The following is a 20,462-nucleotide window of genomic DNA, read 5'->3' on the forward strand; positions in this document are numbered from 1 at the left end:
CGAGCCCGCTGTTGAGCGATGCTTTAACAAATGACATCTAAACTATTTAAAGTGCAATAAACTAAACACAGATAATGACAAATTATACAATTCCTGGAGACCGTGTGATGACTAATACAGACGGACAGGTCTTCTGTCTTAATAATATCAATAAAAATAATTTTATGTCCCCAATAGGCACGACACCACTGGTGTATACCTATAGATTTATCATAATTGTATTATGATATTATGTCCTATATTCAATTGATTTAATGCATGTCCAAAATACAAGTAAGAATGAAAATTTACCCTCTCACTCATTTTGTCCAATTGTTATAAAAATCCAAAAAGGTAAAACACAAATTCGGATATGATGATAGCAGACAAAAGACAGCAGAGATTATGTAGGTGGAGTTAACGCCCGTCAATCAAACGATCGGCCATACTAAGAATCGGTGAAGATTGAATTCAATCCCATTTCTAGTCAAAAATTCCACTGGTGATAACTATGTTCAGAATAAAGTAACTTGACTGAAATTTTCAATATATTCTTCTTTCATCATCTATTTTTGAACTGTTATAGCAAGAATGGCTAACTCCTTATAAAAATCTCCCATAAATGTATCTTTAATTAACTAATAACTTATATGGACCATAATCAACTCTCGATGTCATTGCTAGCCTGCGATATTTATTGGATTCAAATCTGATTTGCCGCTCAATGCCTGGATGATTTAATCCAAAAATGGATAATCAAGACTGTGTTTTTTTTATATCGTACCGACTTTAGTAATGATGATCAAGACTAGGCCTAAAATTCAAAAGCTAAATTTTCAGCAAATTCCTTTTACATTATCTAGTTTATAAATATTATAATGCCCCTTTAAATAGCCTACACAATAAACTTTTGTGAAATTGCTTTATTCAATGTCCGCTTCCACGGAAGTGATATCGCAGACAAGCAATAAACATAAATTGTGGGCAGCTTTTATGTCTTTTTTTTTTCACAGTTATACACAAGTAATTATTAAACCATGATATGACTATTACTATTAATAGTATTAAACAATAAACAGCTAATATACATAATATAGCAGTAATACACAATTTGCATAAATGACTGTTTGTAATGCATTACAAAAATATTGAAACTGGAAACTGCAACCACTATTGAAAATAATTATTTGTAATAATGGGTGAAATCGCAAACACCACTCTTATTACTCTGAAATTTCTAATTCCAGTTTAATTTTCTGTTCTTTTTTGTTTTGACTACTTTAACGATACATTCCCGCGTACAGGTTGGGTGATTTGATGATATATTTGCACTAAAAACATATTTAAACTATTACTCTGAAAATTCTAATTCCAGTTTAATTTTCTGTTCTGTTTTTCTTTTGACTACCTTAAAGATACATTCCCGAGACGGAGTACTAAAAACATATTCAAACTAATTAAAGATACATTAGGTAAGAGTTTTATAAAGAGTTGGCCATTCTTGCTATAATAATTCAAAAATAGATGATAAAAAAAGAAAATGTTGAAATTACTTTATTCTGAACGGAGTTGTCACTGTTGGAAGTTTGGACTAGAAATAGTCATCAATTGTGTCTGCACCGTCTATGAGAATTGGTGATTGTTTGATTGACAGACAATAACTCCGCCCACATATTCTTGATTATCAAGTAACATGTGCCTCAATGGCTATGGTAGCCTACCTTGGCAGGCCTTTCATCACCAATTTCCGGTAGTGTCATCAGCGACTTGCGATAAACGTTAGCTTAGTCCGCCATTTATTGATTTAATTTTAAATGGACGACTGTTTAAATTCAAACTGTATACAAGCCATCCGTGGGTCTACAGAGTTGATTGTGAGCTTGTCGTGTAAATAAAGGTCTAATTAATAATTTCTATAACATCTGAAGCCTAAATAAAGACTTGCAATAGGCAGATTTAGCTCTTGCATAATGTATGTTTAATCTATCATAAATTAAATTAGTAAAAGAACAGGATCAGTTTAAAACATTTTGTTGTGAGACAAACAGGTTCATTCTAACCTAAAAGTCATACTGGTATCACACAATACAATAAACACCAACAGTTCACAATATACAATGACAATATAGATCACTAATACACAGTACAGATCACTAATACACAATGTAGATCACTAATACACAATGTAGATCACTAATACACAATATACATCACAAATACACTATATACATTAAAATACACTATATACATCACAAATACACAGTATCACACAAGCTAGCACACCCAGGTAATACCTATAAAACATTACTTAGTAATACACATTGTAAAATACACATTAGAAAAACAAAATTCCATTGAGTTCCCTTGTTTATAAAAAAAGGTTTCCAATGTAATAGTGGATAGTTTTTAATGATGATTGAGAAAGTTGTTGATTGGAAGAAATCTGTTTGTGGTTATAAAGATGTGCCCTATTTTATAAATTAAATTAATCATTAAAGAGTCACATTGAATAAGACACTGGCTCAGACGGCCTAGCAAGGAATACCACCTTTTCGTTCAGATGGGAAGATAAACCAAGGCCCTGTGTAGGCCTACACGTTGGCTTGCACATAAAAGAAATCTTGTCAGTTGCAATTTGAAATAAAGAGTAACAGATAAACACAAAGTTAATCAAACTTGCAGGAACTTGACAATGGGCTGCACCTAATACAGTTCCATGGAATACAATTACTGTTTATTATTCTTCTATTTTTTTTTATCAAGCAATTTACTTGGTAAAGACTAGAGATTCCTCTTAGTGACAGCTTCACGGAAAATTCTTTATTAAGAATTCTAGTTGAAAAGTCACCATGTAATATGCTATGGAATGGAATTGTGTATATTTCCTGTTTAAACATACGTTATACAAAAGCTAAATCTGTCTATTGCAGGTCTTTCTTTAGGCCTGAAATGTTGTCTAAATTATTATTTAGACATTAATTAACTTATCCAGACCATAATAAACTGCGATATTTACTGAATTAGGATCGATCTGCTACCCAACAATCATTCATGATTAAATCAAGAAATGGATAATCAAGACTATGTTTCGTTGTCTGGCAACCTATCTTTTATCTTGACTTACAGTCTTTAGTAATGATGATCGAGGCTATGCCCAAAATCCAATCGCTAAATTCTCGATGTAGAGTGGTGATCGATTTGACACAAGCTACAATTTTATGGATACACAATTACTGAGTTTAATACTAAACGGCGTTTCGACGAGGACACTCTTGTTTTTATCAAGCAAATGATACGGGTATGTGAGTAGTAGGAAAATATATAGAATATGCAACAAAATAACAAATACAATTAAAACTGAACACCTTTGATAGGGGGCCATTTACAACTAAACCTACACTGCGGAAAAAAAGGAGAGGGGGGAATCCTATTATTATAAAGATCAATGTATTAACACCATTAATGGGAAACCAATTAACCTGAGCTATAGATAAACAATACTTAAAAGAGAAGTGTGTATGTATGGGGATATGAGTGAACAAGAGTGATAGCTAACGCAAGGGAAATTAAAAAATAAAAATTAATAATTCAATAAACAGAAAATCATGAAAGATAAACATATTAATAGATTATGAAACTGGACGGGGGGAACCGTAAATATATTAATTCATTAAACTGAAAATCATGAAGGATAAAACCTATTGTTAGACTACATGTGTATAAAGCTGAACAGGGGAAACCGTAAATATATTAATTCAATGAATTGAAAGTCCATAAATGTGAAATATATTATCAGACTGTAAAACTGGATAAGTACTGAAAACCAAGATATGTAAAATGTATAATCAGAGAGTAATTTAACTGGATAAGCACTGAAATGTATTAATTCAATAATATCGTAAGAGATGAAACCTTTTATTAGACTGTTAACCTGGATGAGGGAGAACGTATAATGTATTTATTCCATAAACTGAAAGTCCATAAATGTGACATATATTTTCAGATTGTAAACCTGTATAATTACTGAAAATCAAGATATGTAAGAATGTATAATTAGGCTGTGAAAAACTGGATAAACACTGAAATAGAAAAAGTATTGGAATCAATGTATAAATTGGTCATATAGGCCCTTGGTATAAAGAGTCCAACATCACGGTTTAACTTGGTCTTGATGCGTTTTATATTGATGGCCTCAAGAAGTTTTCTGTTTTTCTTCTGGTGATGATTTACTGCAAGGGTTCTTGTTTGATCCCTCAGGATTGTATGATGTCAGTTGTTAACAATATGCTCTGCTATGGCTGAGGGATTGGTGGAAGCTAGTGACTTGTGCTCTTTTAATCATACATCTAGTGGACGCTTCGTTTCTCCTACATATATTTCATTGCACGAGTAAGTTATTTCGTAAATACATCCTTTGGGCTGTGGGGGATTGGTTTGTTTTGTTTTACCATTGGCCTGCAGTAAATTCGGGATGGTTATGCCGCTTGAAATTTACAGCAAATCCCCTTTACATTATCTAGTTTTTAAGTATTACAATGAAAACTGCCATCTCTTTATTTAATCTCCCATAAAGTATCTTTAATTAATAAATGCTATTTAAACGGTTGACACACATTGTTTGGCATCCTGTTATGGCTAGATGTACATAACAATCTTTGTTTACTGAATTAAGAGTTTTAAAATCTCAGTCATCTTTCTGACATAGCACTTTATTTCAGTTAGATGTATCAGGATGTTGTATATTTCGTGCATCTGTTTCATGAATGAAACTCAAAACTCTGGATCTGATTGTTTCAAATCAACGGATCTATGTATATAAACTTTTTTTTAGAATCTTTCTCCACCCTTCAAGTGTTTGTTGCACCAATTGGGATATTAATACAACTTAAATATAGAAAGCTTAATAAATAACTTGTGACATAGACTTCAGAATATATCTGCCAAAGCCAATCTTGTAACCGAATCATATCTGCTCAATTCCCAAAGCAATTGAAACATTGTACAAATCGCTAGATAGTTGCATAATAAAAGTCATCCGAATTGATTGAATTAGTGCTCATATGTTTTTATTGTTTACTTTTATGTGTAAAAGTGTTTGTACATCATCATTCTATTTGTATAAAATAGAAATGAAATACGTTTGTAGCTATTGACACACCTGTAAAAGATCTATTGACACATATTAAAGCAGGTGAATTTGAAGATGCAACTGAATTGATATTAAAACAGTTTGATCGATTTTGAAATAGTAATTTTGAGCATTTTCACAAAGGTAGTTGCAGAATTCATGTTTCCCACATTTCTTCTTCACTAATGTTGTAATATTGAAGATTGTCATTCTTGTACTCAGCAAATTGGTGGGAGATGCTTATATTTTGTCAGTATTGGCAAAAGTAGTTCCATAGTTATTGCCCTTTTTATGCGATCATTGATAAACATACTTTCTCAACTGAATTCCGCGAAATTGACACCTGTACATGTAGTTAGTAATGAGCAGGGGTGTAGCCATACGTATCTGTTTTGTTTGGGAGGGGGGGGCAGTGTTTAGCAAAAATGAGACCAACTGATGCACAGGACCCTAATACGAGTGACGCAGCTAAGAGCTGAGTATCGCAGGTTCAAACTGAGAAATTTTTAAATCTAGAGTCCATGTAATGTCATTTCTTGGACTTTGGGTGAAGATTTTGCAGAATTCTGATGGTCAGAAAACTCTTATAACATGAGTAAAATTGAGTACTACGAATGGGAATTCAGACAGAGTATTGTAAATTGAAAATTCTGATGTATGCATGTTTATGCTGAATAATGCTGTCCGCAGCATATTTCTGGCAATGTGATTGAAGTGGTCATATAAAACTTTTCGATAACAAAAGCATATCGTGTTATATGGCCTAATTTAATCGTAAGGTCTTAAAGTGTAAATGCATGGAAACTAGTTGAACCTTTGGTGCGTATTGTCATGTCCAATCATAGCAATCATACCTATGTACCGATATTTAAGTATGGGATTTTCCCCTTCAATTTTGACATTATTTGTTTACCTCATTGATTCATTTAGTCGCTGATGCATAATTTTGAGACCGACTGCAGTGACTTATCTTGAGACTGACTAAATCTTTTTTCGTGGGCACATTTACACGTAATGCATCAATTTCTTGCTGAGTTACCACTCTTTTCATCAAACCCTATAATCATGGTTTGGGTCAGTGATTTTGAGATTTTCATTATGAACTTTGTTATTGACTTTGATTTATATTTTAAGAGATAGATCATGTGTTACTAGATTTAATATGTTACAGAATGGAAGTTTTTAATACTTTTCAAGTAAAGGATACAAATAATACAGACTGCACCTGCAATGTTATTCAACATGTTGTATTTTTATAAGGTTTTTTTATGGAGCATCTGTGTGTTGTTTATGATCAGATTTTGTATATTTATCAACCAAGATAGATCTTAACATTGTTCAGTTATCCCCCTTGAGTGGTATTTTCACCTTTTGTATTTAGCTTTTTAAGAGTTTTAACACCTGAAAAACGTATTGTTAGATTGGAGACTTCTTTTCAGGAAGTTCAGATTATTTGAAGTAGTTCAACTGCTTGTAAAATCACCCTAGAGAGATTTGTCATGCAGAAAATCAAATTTTCTTTTTATTATTTGATGCAGATGTTTCATAATCAGTTTTGTTGATGTGTCTGCAAGAGCATATGAGTACCTTGATTAGGAAATCTGATTGAAAAGAAGGTTGAAAGACCTCTCATAAAGAATAAAATACATACCACTAATGAATAGGTGTATTGGCTCCTTGTATTTTGGTCTCAACTAGATTTCTGCAGCTAGCCAAAGACATGAACCATATGACATTTCTGGGGCCTACTACAATTATTTGCAGAGTTATTTTCCTTTTCATCAAAACCTTGTAATAGCTCCACAGATCAGAGTTGTTTGAAAATTCAAAAATCTGAACCCTATCAAACATGCAAAAATTTAATTTATTACTATTACTTTTTTGCACATCCTCAGAAAACGTTATGTAAACAAGCATTGGAAGGGTGGTAAATTTTGAGAAAAAAAATCTCTCAAAAATTAAACATGACTCAATCTGGTCAGTGATTTTGCAATCGCACCTCTTGTCTCTGACGCCACATTGCTTAATGTGTGCACTACATATATAGAAACTACACCATATTAGAGCAACATTAATAATTCACTAAATTCTCAATTGATTTCCAAATATTGAATTTATGTTTTTGAATATTTAGTCCTTGTTGGATAAAAAAGGAGTTAGTTGTGTGTGTTTAGTTATGGTAATTAGAGCTAGTGATATAAAGTTGTACTAAACAGAAGAGGGTATGTGGCATCATGTATAGAGGTAATATGATATGATCAATCTATGACAGATATTAATATTAATCTTTAAGACAAACATCACTACTGTATTATTGTTGATATAAGATAATCACATGTATGAATATTATAGTCTTTGTTCTTTATTTCCAAAATGCTATAATATATATCTATGAGATTAAAAGAAAAATAATGAGTAATTTTCTCCGAAAATATCAAAAGCACAATGAGGAAGTTGTATTTCATTTTGTACCTTGTCAAATATTTGTGGTTTCAATTTATTGTGATTTGGAAAAGAGCTCTTAAAACAGCACATGATGATAATTCTGACGTTACCGTATTCACCAAACATTCATCAAATATTAAAGCATCAATAAAATTTGTCTCTCCATAATTCAAGAAAATGTAGAATTACTCTTGCAATATAATTAAGAAGAGTATTTTTCTCATTAAATTGGCAGGGGCTTTTTATGGCGGGAAGGACTGTAGATTGAAACCAGATAATCACTAAATTTACTAGAGTGAAATCAAATATTGTAGCCATTTCTCCTAATGAAGTGAGTGGAGGAGCAATATTGGTGTCCATAAGAATATTATTCTCTTGCTGAAATATTTAACACAGTAATTCCGTAATGATGATGTCAGTTAGGAATTCTAATATTCCTGTGATGTCAACTTCGGTGTATTTTTTGTTTTGCATCAATTTCTGAAATATAGTTATGTTTGGAAATTAGATTTTTAAATACATTGTAATTTGTAACTTGGTCAATAAAATAAATTTTAAGATATTAACCTATTTCCCTTTTCTTCCCACACTTTCATTGAGAAGTTCTATTTCCTCTGGTAGTGGCCTCAAGGTCAAATGTTTATAATAGACCATTTGAAGTTGTATACACTACATACAGGCATACACACATGTTGTTTTATCTACATAACATACACATCTATTTAGATGAGAAATGTCAGATAATTTTGGTTTAATATAATGTCCACAATGACTGCATTCTACATTGTAGAGTAGAATAAATATATTGGTTTGGTTTCCGAATCGTGGGTTTCATGCCCATACGGCTTATGTTGTCGCATTTATATGTCTGTCTGCCTTGGGAAACTAAGCAAATCTTCTTGACTTCTTTTCCAGAACCTCATCTAAATGTGGTATGTACTGGTAGTACCATATAGGTTTGTGGGTCTTTAGAATTTGTTACAGATGGGGCAATGGGCATTCTTATATAGAGACCTATTTAAATAGGACATCTAATTTTGGCACAAAGAGGTCTATCTGATAATTCCATAGTTTATTTGTCTAAAAGTAGTTGATCTAAATCTTGATTGACCTATTTTGGGATTCAGAGTGTTGATAATAATCAAGTTCAGACTACTGAAAGTTAGCTGAAGAATCAGTTTAATTTTATAACCAAGAGGACAAAAAATTGTTGAGGTAATACCAATATTTTGAGACAATACATTTGAAAAGTAACTGGACTTACAATATGAGGTTTAACCATCTAAATACTATGCCTTCCAATCTGATCAAAATGCAGATCTATATTTCCTTTCGTTTTTTTATACGCCCAAATTCAAATGTGGTCGTAGATTGTCGTCGCCCCCATCCGTCTGTTGGTCCATCCGTCTGGCGTCCACAAACTTTAGAGACTAAAGTTAATATCCAATTGACTTTAAATTTATACACAGTGTTTAAGGTCATGAGACGAAGAAGCCTATTGATTTTCAATGATTTCCGAAAATTACTGCCCTTGATCACTTCAAAAAATCTTGTGGACGTATTAGAGGCTAAAGTTATTATCCGATTGACTTTAAATTTATACACAGTGTTTAAGGTTGTGAGACGAAGTAGCCCACTACCAGAGTTATTGCCATCGATCATCCGTTTGACTTTAGATTGATAAACAGAGTTTAAGGTCTTGAGACGAACAAGTATATCGATTTTCAATGAATTTTGATAACTTCAACAGCTGAATCCATGATATTAAATGTATACTAAACGTTAGCATGGGGCAGAACTTAAAGCTAAACAATTTCTAATGATTTTCGGATAATTACTTAATGAGTTGTTACTCTTAATCAGATTTTAGTGTAATATAAATTTTTCATTACCGTCATTAGACAAAATATGCGACAACTGTTGTTGACAGCTCGGAAGACTTAGCTGCTGTGGGCGTATGTTTCGTTGCCTGGCAACCTATCTTTATACTTTCGATGGCCTACACTACACGAAGATCTGACCGGTTGAACTGGAAGGTCGCGTCAGGGGTTGTACAAGCGACTTTTGACCCTATGAAGTCAAACATTGATTAATCAATCAGCCTTGGCGTTTCTAGTGGTTTACCCACAATTCCGTGCATCGCACGCCAAGAACTCACCGTAACAGACCGTTTCATTGGCTAATCCCTCACTTCAACCAGAATGCCGGTAATATAACAACTCTTCTAGATCCTAGTGTAGTAAAGACAAGTAAAGTGAAATTTTGAACTATAAAAAACCAAACGAAATAGGATCTGTGTTTTAATCAGGTTGTATGCCTTCCAGTAGCAGCATTTCTTTCCAGTATAAAATTCAACAAGTATGAATCACTAAATTAGGAAGTCATAACTCATTATACAAACACACCCCTTTTCATTAATTTCTACTTCAAACATTTATTTAAAAAAAGTATTTGGGTGCAAAATTTAATTTTGATTTCAAGAAAATTAAAACCTTTAAAGATATTTTGAAGGGCGACAGAACTAATTAAAAAAGATTTGTTCATAACTGAGGAAGTTCAAGGTTATAAATTTTATTTATAACCCACTAGTTAGACACAGATTTAAGTTCTGCTTAAAAAACAAATTTCGGAGATATTAATGTAAGAAAATAAATGCAAATAATTTTGAATAATATGTTTGTAGAAATGAATTTTGTGTGAACGTTTGTGTTAAACTGATTGAAAACCACTAGCAAATTGATGGTTAAAATATATATATATATATATATATCTCCACCATATTTCCTCATGAAGTGTTGCATTTTTACAAATTTTTTATGTACATTCTTATTTGATCTTGTACATAGTAACCATATAGTCAAATCAAACTTTTTTTTTTTACAAATTAGCCTAGGCCTCTAGGTACTCATCTGAATGGATGATGAACTGACAGAAAGGGATGACAAAAATAATAGCACCGATGGGGTGGATCCAGGATTTTTAACAGGGGTGGAGGGTGGGCAAAAATCTCCATATTGAAGTGTGTATCGACAATTTGCAAGCGCTGATAGTGAGAAGTCCATAACCGAAGGGGTGGGCGGCCTCCAACAGACTATTTGAAAAATTGAAAGCTGTATCTGCGCTTGATCAAATTCATGTACCTATTGTATCTTAAAGTTAAAAGTATTGTTTGTATTTGACTATAATTGTTTTATCGGTGTTAACAAGCAAAGTCAATCATCATAGACTAATTGAACATGACCCTGGCAGCTCAACACTTGTGTTCTTTCAAGATTAACCAAGTGTGATTAGAAGATTGAGAGACTGGATAATTGTTCTGGTGTTGATGGATATTATTACAGCTACCTGTTCTTACTTGTCAGTTTTAATTATAGTGTTAGCAGTAAAACTAATAACATACTCTATTAATTGGTATTATCCACCTTGTTTATTGGTCAGTGTGATAAAAGGATTCTATTTGGAGTTTGATCAAGATATTTTCAATTTTTTAGAAATGACACAGAGCAAAAAATCAGGATGCTCTTTGTGACTCTAGTATATTTTGTTGAAACCCTAATAATTTCTGTAGTATTTGGTTTAATAAAGGAGACACAAATTGGTTGGCTGATTTTATTTCATTTTCAGAAATATTATGATCACATGTACATGGTAGTGTTTCTTTTGAAAGTCTAAAAATGTCCATGAAATGTTGGATTTCATTGATTAACAGATAAAAACCCCGAACTTATGTCTCAACCTTGAGAAAACTTTTAAATGTGGTATTTCTACAACTCATTAACAAATAATCTCAACTTAAAACAAAAACTGAACTTGTTTCCTTTGTGGACCCAAGTTGTCAAATGTGCTACTATTGTCGTTACAGTTGTAGTAAACAGAGTTGATGATATGAATGAAATATTGTATTAAGAAAGTTAATCTACAGTAGAAGCTATCATTCTTTACCCTCTAATAATAATATAAATGTACTATACAAATATGATATATCTCCTACTTATTAATTTACTGTGGAAACAGGTTGCAGTTCTTAACGTAATAAAACTGCTTTGTGTAAACAGTGCACTTTCAGTGCTTAGTGTAAATTGTAATTTTATTGCATACTGTACCTGTATGATCACCATTTGTTGTGGAAAGCGGCTCTGCCATCCTATCTTGATTTATATGTTTTACATGCCCCGCGAGGAGAGATGTATATCAATGTTTCTTCTTTAAATGTGTAATTAAACTCCGTTCTCCATGGCTACTGTTACGTTTCGAACACGGAACATGTATATGCAGTTCTCCTGGTCCATTGGTTGTATCTTTTACTTTCCGAAAAATGGACAGTGGTGTGAAAAACTGGTCTACAATTTTTCATGAATTTGTGGTCTAGGTATTGTCTTGATAATTGAAATGACTTGATAATAATGTACATGGCCATAATACTATCATTACGATGTATGTAGACAGTTATTCTTAGAAGCAAAAATCTGTTATCTTTTAAATGTAGGTATACATGTATCTCATCTGTGACACATACATGTAACAAAATTAGACAATTTATTGCAACCGCACCACTGTAATATTTACAACACTTAGCAGTTATAATTATTATGCTAAGCTCTGCAAGAAAGCATGTTTAAACATCCATACATGTAGAGTCTAATAAAATTCTGGTAATTTTTATTCATTCAGAATTAATGGGCATTACTAATTTAATTAGCCTTCATTTTTTACAAAAAATCAATATTAGCGTTCAGGTATAAGCCTATGAATAAGGTACCGATAAAGGAGTTATTTGCATTTAAAGAAACAATTTTAAATTTTAACCATGTTTAAACCATGGAATGGAGCTTTGAAAAAGGGGGTGGGGTCTTGTTTGTATGTGACAAGGAGTAGGGTCCTATTACTAAAGACCCCTATGTGCAAGCGAATTATTGAGAATTAAAATTTGCAAGTCCCAAAATAAGTTGGTTTGTGTCAAGTGGAAGTTAAATCCGATTTGTCCCTCTCTTTCTGTCTCTCAGCTTTGAAAAATGTGGGAGAAACTCACAATTGCTTCCTTTTAGGCAGTTTATACTTATCTTTTGGCTTTAAATGTCATTAGTGAAGAAATATATTAAATATGGTTTTAGCTACAGGCGTCATCATGCCTGTATATTTAAATTCATTTAAATAGTTGTGTTGTAGACTTTTCTAAAAAAAATGTGATGAGCAATTTGTAAAACTTGAGAAACTGAAAGATATTTTGATTGTACTCTTAGTTGAAAATATGATGTAGATAAGTAATCTGAAAACATGATCGACATATCTGGCTTGATGCCAAATATTATCAGAATAATCATAACCTTATGCGAATCGGACAGATGGTTTTTGGTTGTATTTGAGGACTATAGTTGGAAAAATTCCCCCCATCCACAAATAGTGGGTTTCTCATTCTCTGACATTTCAAAATAATGTCCCAGGATACAACACATAACATTCTTTTTTTATGCACACTTTTAAATGTAGACATATTGTTGTCAACCCCATCAGTGCACTCTAGAAAGTTATAGCCCGATTGACATTAAATTTATACACAATGTTTATGGTTGTTAGCCGAAGAATCCTATTAATTTTCAACAATTTCTGATAATTTGAGTTGATCAATTTTTAAAATCATGTGTAGAAGAATTAGAAGCCAATCCCATTTTAATTATTTCTGATAATTAAAGGTTTTAGTGTCTTGTGAACATGTGTGTGGACTGCTGTGGGTGTATGTTTGATTGACAGGCAACCCATCTTTTTATTGAGCTGGCTTACATTATTTTCTGAACAGCAGAGACGTGCTGGGGCCTCCTAAGGAGGGTATGCAGACCAAACTTATGGTACTTTAGGTGGGCAGCTCCAGGTAATGTTTGGTTCTGTGGCACATGCTAAAATACACTTGACGTATCTGAGCCATGACATACCATACATTGATACTTGGTTCAGGGATTATGATTAAGTCCTGAAGATCTGAACATGAACATAGTTAGCAACAACCAAGAACAAAGCGAAATGAGGGCACATAGCCCCCCCCCCCCTTATTTATGAGGGCAGGTTGTCTACCCTGCCTACCCAACCAGCACGACTCTGCTGAACAGGTCCGCTTAAAATTGCCTGCTTCAGGTAACTTTGGGCATGCTCAATTCATTACCTTTTATGGTAAATTACTCTGTCATATACATGTATTCAAGAATAATATTATTTGTGTGTAACAGTTACCTGTAAGTTGATTTTGCTTGACAACTTGTAATAACATGAAATGAAATGGGGTTTAATGTCTTACTGTTCTCCTCCGACTGGGCGAACGAAGATGGGCATACGCATACAGTGGGCTATGAGGAAATTTTGCCCAGGACAGTGGTGCTATGGCCTATTTTTATATCAAATTCCAACTGCCGAAGGTTCTTTCACGTCACACTAATATGTACAAATGACCTCGGTTAACGCACAGAGCTCGGATTTAAAGGCTTGGGGACAAAATAAAGAATTGTATTAGGTTGATCAGACGTGTCAAAAGACTTGGAATTCAAAGAAAAGTCTGCTGTCCAGGCAAAATTCTCTTCTGTAGAATAGTTAATAAAGATAACGGTATCTTTGTTTAAAGACCACATAAGATTAAAAATCTTAATTGAATGTACTTATAGCCAATGGGTACTATATCCATTTTCCGGCAAGTTCAAACCAATCTGATTAAAATTAATTCAGCTATTGATGTTTAAGTATCCGAAAGCGAAAAACGGTTTTCAAATTTTCAATTACAACCTTAATCCGGTTGATTGGCTGGTGACGTCACAGGCACTACACATACTATATACATTATCTATACAATACACACCACCAGTTGACATGTGTGTACGTGTCGGTCCAATTAACATGTGACTGGCAGAATCATAATCACCGAATTATCGTCTTGCGTTGTTATAGATTAGACATTTGTGATTGGAATATTTTAAGGTGAATTTAAAATGCCGTAGATCCATTTAAGGTGCCATTGTTTAAATAGGCCCCGTGACAACTGAAGAAGACCTAAGCAATTCGCGCATTTACCGGTAATTTGTATAACCCCGTAATACTTGATATCCCTAACTATTCTCTATAAGTACAGAAATACAAATGGTGCCAGTCAATTGTCGATATATTCATTATTAGCTATATTATATATATTATATAATAATAATAACCATTTCTATACACCAAGAACAACTTTTATCATAACTCCATTTGAAATTTAGGGTCGCCTGTCCAACTTCGTGGGTTTTCTCCGTGTCCTCCGGTTTCCTCCCACTGCTAAAGACCCCTACGCGAAAGCGAATTATGAAAATAAAATTGAACCATATGTTAGTCCCGAAATGACCTAGTTTGTGTCGAGTGGATGTTAAACCCCATTTCTCTCTCTCTCTCTCTCTCTCCATTTGAAATTCACAGTGAATATGGAATTTACCGATGACCATTCTCAGCCAATCAACGCTGGGAATCTGATTGCCATGTACGGTTCCATGCACTATGGGCGTAGTAACTGAGGTTAAATTGCATGGGATTCATGGACATGAATATCAAATACACTTGATCATACGCGGAGTCAATGCAATTGTAAAATACTTTTATTATAAAGAAGATTTCATATCAAGTCAATTAAATGTTGTTTAAACGCCAGTCAACAAATAATACGAGGCTACTTGATTACAAAAACACCGGCGAGCAATAAGTATTGAGTAAATAATAATTATAAACAACTGATGAGTAAAACTTAATTATTTTATACAATTAATATGTGTGTGTACGATTCTACCATTAGTTCATTCGTGGGTATTACGCACACGTTCCACCTAGAGTGATGTCTTTGATCTGGCCGGCGTAAAATAGATAATTACCTAATCAGCATTCTTAATCCCACTAACAATCACTGCTAACACTGAGATGTAAATTAATTTATGACCCCCAAGTCTGTATAACTTTAGTCGGATTGATTAATTAATGACAGATATTAACGACACTACTTGTCATATATTATTATCAATACACAAAGATAGTTAGACAACCCTTCTCAATCTGTCTGTTATTCCATTTGGATGGTTACCAACAAAATTTATTTGTACTGTTAATTCTAAAGTATATTGAGATATTTTTTCCTATTTCATTTTTACGGTCTATTTCAGAGTAATGAAGTCAAATCCGCTGTATGATGATAACGGACCGTCATTTACAAATCGCTTTTCAATCATGTTTGACTTTTATGATACATTTTGCATGACCACATCTTTTTACCCCTGTACTCGGGGAAATTAGAACCACAATACTCTTTTGACGAAAATGTATATCAAATCGATTGGACTGCACACGATGTAAGAGGGTATTAAAATTGCTGTCGTGAGAAATTAGAGCGACCGTACATTATGAAACAAATTCGAAATTGGATCTTAAATTAAAATGAATTACAAAACAAATTATTCCGTAGTCAATTGTTTTATTTAATTGGGGGGATTAAGGAATCAGTCAGGCGTTAATGAGTACACACGTCGGCTGTATATAGGTAATTAAGGAATAAACATTCCGAATATGCATTCGGTCACTGTGACGTCACTGGCGTCTGAGGGGATTAAGAGTGTTTTCGATAATTGGCAAAGTTGTTTTTAGGAGAGGTCCATTTTTACGACTTTGAGTGAAGATAACTGAATTAATTTCAATCAGATTGGTGTGAACTTGCCGTAAAGTTGATATAGTAACCATTGGCTACACATATCCAAAAGTTCCACTTTAAACATTTTCTAGATAAAACATTCAACAATAATAGATTAATATTCCTTTCTATTTAATTCCTACTATTTCTAATTTGGTGGGTTAATGACTCAAAAAGTGTTATTTACACTATTCTTTTAACAAATACCATGCATCAGATGTTACATGAAAATAAAATCCTTTCTTTACAAACAGTAGAAAATATGAGCTTGTTCCAGATTTAGTGAGAACTAGTTATTTTGTTTACAGCCATAACACTCATATTGTTGACAAATCAAAGAAATCTGTCTATAGCCAATTCTAGAAATGCAGTCAAGTTTTGTGGTTCTTGAAGCTGACATTTCTAGCTAATTTGAGCAGGATGTGGACTGCCATCACCTTTTCGAGTTGAAACTGGTCCTCGTTATCGTAATTTGTAGGCGGCATCAAGGACAGAAACTGTTTTCTTTGGTGTTTTTTTCATTGCACATGATGTGCACATTAACTACACTGTAGCTAGTATATGTAGTTGTTAATAATATGTTTATTTGAAGTATACTGAAATACGTAAATACTTTACATAGATATGAAACTTGGGAAAATCTTGCAGACTGAGAGACTGAAAATTCTTCTCAAATTCTAATTTTAGATTTCGTTCATTATGTCACAGACCATGTAGTCTTGAATTCACTGAACAGATTTTCAGATTTGAAAACACTTGGTCAAGCAGAAACAACACTTAAAGTCATTGATCACAATTGCATTTTTCAGAGTATATCTGATTTTTCACGGTTTAACCAACACTGAAGTGTACTCGAGTCATTATATCACATTTAATAAAATGATTTACTAAAATATCAAAGGAAGTTATAATTGTCCAGCTTGGATTCAATTCAATTAAAAATATGTCTGTCAAAATTTTTTATTCAACATTAATTAAAAACTTGTTTATATCATCTGCAGAAGATGCCAAATATTGCGAAATGTTCATTTCCTCATATCTTTGTAAATATTGACTAAAATTGAACTTTTAGAGATTAACGTTCTCAGTATTGCAGTTTGCAAGGGATTAACAATACGCAAATGACAATGGATGAAGGAGCCGTGGTACATGTATATTAAGAAGCCAGGACAGAGATTTGTAGAGAACCGTCATGATTTTGCATGATCTTGTTCATACTCGTCAGACATTCCAGTAAAAAATGCATCTTGCTGTGTTGTGTAATGTGCTTTAAATTGATATTCCATGCATCAAGCATGTCTAGAATTTAAAGTTTTTGTGCATAATGTCAGAGACATAATTGAACAATTCATGATGTTACTTAAGCTTCTATTAAGTACAATTTGCTGATTTCTTCTTAAGGAACTAAATGTGGTTTGAATGAAAATGTGACATAATTTTCTTTTTGACGTCAGTCGACTGAATTGTCACATTTCCAAACCAGATATAGATATTAAATTAACAATTAGTGATTACAACATATTTAGTGGGCAATGTTAAATATTTAAAACAGAAAATGAGAGTGTCCATTCTGAATTCTAAAGCTACATTCTGATCCCCAAATTACCAGAACTTTCTGGGCAGAATTGTTGTAGCATATAATAAATAGAAATAAGCATATACATGTATGTGTGAATCTCAGAATGATGATTTTTTAAAGTCTTTGAATGTCATTTGGGGGATTGTTGATCCCTTCTTGCAAATTATGATATCTTGAGAGTTTAATCTCTAAAAGGAATATCAATATTTACAAAGATATAATGCATTGAATTTTTGCAGACAATAAGAACTGGATGATTAAAATGGACATAAACCAAAACATCAAAAATCAACATCACCGAAGTCCAAACGACTAAGGGGGAATTGATGGCCAAATGGTTAGTGCATCAACTGGCGTGGTTTCAATTCCACGGTTGTATGTGACAAGGAGTAGGGTCGCCTGTCGAACCTGGTGGGTTTCCACTGGCTCCTCTGGTTTCCACCCACTGTTAAAGACCACTAAGCACAAGCGAATTATTGAAATAAAATCGTAACTTCCTGGATTATGGCCCCTGATTGTCCGATTTAAAAAAAAATGTTTAAATATATCACCGCTACACCGAAATGGTTGTTGACCGAAACTGCCTAACAATATGGCTGCTCCTTATACCCAAATTGTGTAAAAGTCTGTAATACCAAAGTTGTGGACCCTTAAGAAGTCACAATTTTTATCTGAATTTGATGAAACTTAAAATATATGTTTATATCCAAAAGATCTTGCTTTCTTTCGATATACATGCATATCGGACCGTAACTTACTTGATTATGGCCCTTGATTGTACAAAAAAATCACATTTTTTTAGCTCGTTCTTTGTCCATCTCTTGCAACATATGGGTGTATCTTGTATGGCAACATTGGCCTCTATTTAATCCAATAGAATCCAAGAGGAGAGATTACACTTAATAGACAGTTATAACGGGTACAAAATGAACAAATTTGTTCACATAATTGCCCACTGCCTGTATGTCATTTTGTGCAAATGTTTCTTACAATTGTATATTAACAATGTATACTTTTCTCCAAAATTATGTTATTGCATCTTTCCAAAATCCCAGGAAAAATGAATTATCAGTAAATGTTTTTATTGTATAGAGATGCAGTTTATGTATGAAATGATGATGGTTTTCTTAAGGCTGACGTTTTAGCGTGGGACATGATAATGAGTTGACACGATGCCAACCAAAACATTTTCTAACATTTTATAGCAAAATTACTACAAAATCTGTCTGACTGGAGAAAATTATTTTCATGAAGGAAAACAATAAACAGTAAACTGGGAATATCAACAAACTTTTCAACAAATTATTAGTTAATTAAAGATAAAGTTTTAGATTTGAACACTGGAAAAATTTTGCTATCAGAGTAGAAAATATTATGTCGTTCAGGTGGCTATTTTTATACGCCCACATTGAAATGTGGACGTATATTGCCGTTGCCCCCGTCCGTCCGTCAAAAGTTATCATCCGATCTTTCTGAAATTTATATGCATTATTTAGATTGCTGAATTCCCGTTTATTACGTCTAGAGTTATGGCCCTTGTTTCACTTTATTGATCCTTGTGAACGCTCTAACGTCAAAAGTTATCATCCGATCTTTCTGAAATTTATATGCATTATTTAGATTACTGAAACGAAGAAGCCTATTGAATTTCAGCAATTTCCGTTTATTACGTCTAGAGTTATGGCCCTTGTTTCACTTTATTGATCCTTGTGAACGCTCTAACGTCAAAAGTTATCATTCGATCTTTGTGACATTTATATGCATGATTTAAATTAGTGAAACGAAAAAGCCTATTGAATTTCAGCAATTTACAATAATTACTTCTAGAGTTATTGCCCTTGTTTCACTTTGTTAAACCTTGTTAATGCATCATTTAAATTTGTGAAATAGGTCTATTGAATTTCAGCAATTTCCGTCAATAATTTCTAGAGTTATGGCGATTGTGAACGTTTGAATGACAAAAGTCATCATGTGATCTGTATGAAATTTATATGCATTATTTAAATTAGTAAAACGAAAAAGCCTGTCAAATTTCATCAATTTCTGTAGATTACTTCCAGAGTTGAGACCCTTGTTTCAGTTTGTAGAACCTTGTAAACCCTCAAACGACAAAATTTATAATCTGATCTGTATGGAACTGTCTTGTAAAGGCCCCCAATTACCTACAAAGGAATAAATATGCAACAACTCTTGACGACCGCTCGGACGATTTAGCTGCTGTGGGCGTATGGTTTGTTGCCTGGCAACCTATCTTTGAAAGCTGGATTAAAAACGCTTGGCAAATGTCGCATTAATTCACGGCAAAACTGGTATAACTGTTTACATCTATATACTTTTAGAGGTTATATGTGATAATGCACACATATCCTACTTGAAATCAAAAATCCCCACCAAAAGTGATGAAGTATGTAGAACTGAAGCCTAAATAAGCCGACTCAAAGACAGATACGGAGCTGGTCTATTTATTTTCTCCTCCTCCTTTGCTTTCAGACAAAGTTAATCTCCAGAGTAAACAAATCATTTGTAAATTGTAGGCATGGCAATAATAGTATCCTACTCTGGAGCATCCATGCCTAATTGCTAAAATATTTTTAAAAGATTGAAGATACATGCACCAGTATATCAAAGATAAGAGAACTTTACAAATGTCT

At 33.1% G+C, this 20,462-nt stretch overlaps 1 protein-coding gene across 3 annotated transcripts in view; it reads left to right on the forward strand.

Moving 5' to 3' along the window:
• The window catches only part of LOC126817486 (eyes absent homolog 1), a 118,193-nt gene that overhangs the window by 6,291 nt on the left and 91,440 nt on the right, over positions 1-20,462 (forward strand). The window lies entirely within an intron of this gene.

The sequence above is a fragment of the Patella vulgata genome, chromosome 4 (genome assembly GCF_932274485.2).
Source record: "Patella vulgata chromosome 4, xgPatVulg1.2, whole genome shotgun sequence".
NCBI lineage: Eukaryota > Metazoa > Mollusca > Gastropoda > Patellidae > Patella > Patella vulgata.